The 1,380-nt window shown below is 55.9% G+C and overlaps 1 pseudogene; it reads left to right on the top strand.

Moving 5' to 3' along the window:
* On the top strand, positions 1–1,380 carry LOC146723454 (large subunit ribosomal RNA; annotated as a pseudogene; the record flags this gene model as incomplete).

Here is a 1,380-nt window from a genome sequence, read left to right as displayed (position 1 = left end):
GGGGAACCCCTGATGAGGCCTAGCATTGACGTGCAAACGATCGTCAAAACTGGGTATAGGGGCGAAAACTAATCGAACCATCTAGTAGCTGGTTCCCTCCAAAGTTTCCCTCAGGATATGGCACTCGGCCGTTCCGCACGGAACCGCCAGTCTCTCTGGTAAAGGAATTGTTTAGAGGCCTTGGGCCGAAACGACCTAAAACCGCGGGTATCCCGGGGAGAATCGCATAGATTCGCGTACCCGTAATAGCGATCGTGTCTCGTGGAAAAAGCCGAGCTCTGCATTCAAATTTTCGCAGCCGCCGACCCGCACGAGACGTAACAGAGGCCCTGGAGGACTGACGTGGAGAAGGGTTTCGTGTGAACAGCCGTTGCACACGAGTCAGTCGATCCTAAGCCCTAGGAGAAATCCTATGTCAATGACGGCGTACAATATACTCGAGTGTCGAGAAATAATAATAAATATTATACGAAGACACCACGCCCGTCGGGCGAAAGGGAATCCGGTTCCTATTCCGGAACCCGGCAGCGGAACCGCATACAATTGGGGCCCTCGTAAGAGTGTTCGTCGGGGTAACCCAAAATGACCTGGAGACGCCGTCGGGAGATCCGGGAAGAGTTTTCTTTTCTGTATAAGCGTTCGAATTCCCTGGAAACCTCTAGCAGGGAGATAGGGTTTGGAACGCGAAGAGCACCGCAGTTGCGGCAGTGTCCGGATCTTTCCCTCGGACCTTGAAAATCCAGGAGAGGGCCACGTGGAGGTGTCGCGCCGGTTCGTACCCATATCCGCAGCAGGTCTCCAAGGTAAAGTGCCTCTAGTCGATAGAATAATGTAGGTAAGGGAAGTCGGCAAATTGGATCCGTAACTTCGGAATAAGGATTGGCTCTGAGGAGCGGGGCGTGTCGGGCTTGGTCGGGAAGCGGGTCTGGCTGACGTGCCGGGCCTGGGCGAGGTGAACGGTCGGCGTTCTCGCGCCGGTCCCGGGATCCGAGCTCGGTCCCGTGCCTTGGCCTCCCGCGGATCTTCCTTGCTGCGAGGCTTCCGTGGCGGCGCGAGCCGTCGTGGTCGTCCTCTTCGGCCGCCATTCAACGCTCAGCTCAGAACTGGCACGGACTAGAAGAATCCGACTGTCTAATTAAAACAAAGCATTGCGATGGCCCTCGCGGGTGTTGACGCAATGTCATTTCTGCCCAGTGCTCTGAATGTCAACGTGAAGAAATTCAAGCAAGCGCGGGTAAACGGGCGACGATCACAGTTTACCCATAAAACGACAGTGGAAGGATAAAGCGATCCCAGGTCTGGCAAAGCGTCCGGCCCTCGTAACGGCGATCGGCAACGTAGCCTAATCGAGGTACGCGACGGTGACCCGTTCTGGGACGT

The sequence above is a fragment of the Nylanderia fulva genome, unplaced genomic scaffold, assembly GCF_048542155.1.
Source record: "Nylanderia fulva isolate GAGA-0341 unplaced genomic scaffold, ASM4854215v1 Scaffold1976, whole genome shotgun sequence".
In the NCBI taxonomy this organism is placed as follows: Eukaryota; Metazoa; Arthropoda; class Insecta; order Hymenoptera; family Formicidae; genus Nylanderia; species Nylanderia fulva.
Note: the sequence above shows the minus strand (reverse complement) of the source record. Positions and strands in the feature narration are given on the sequence as shown.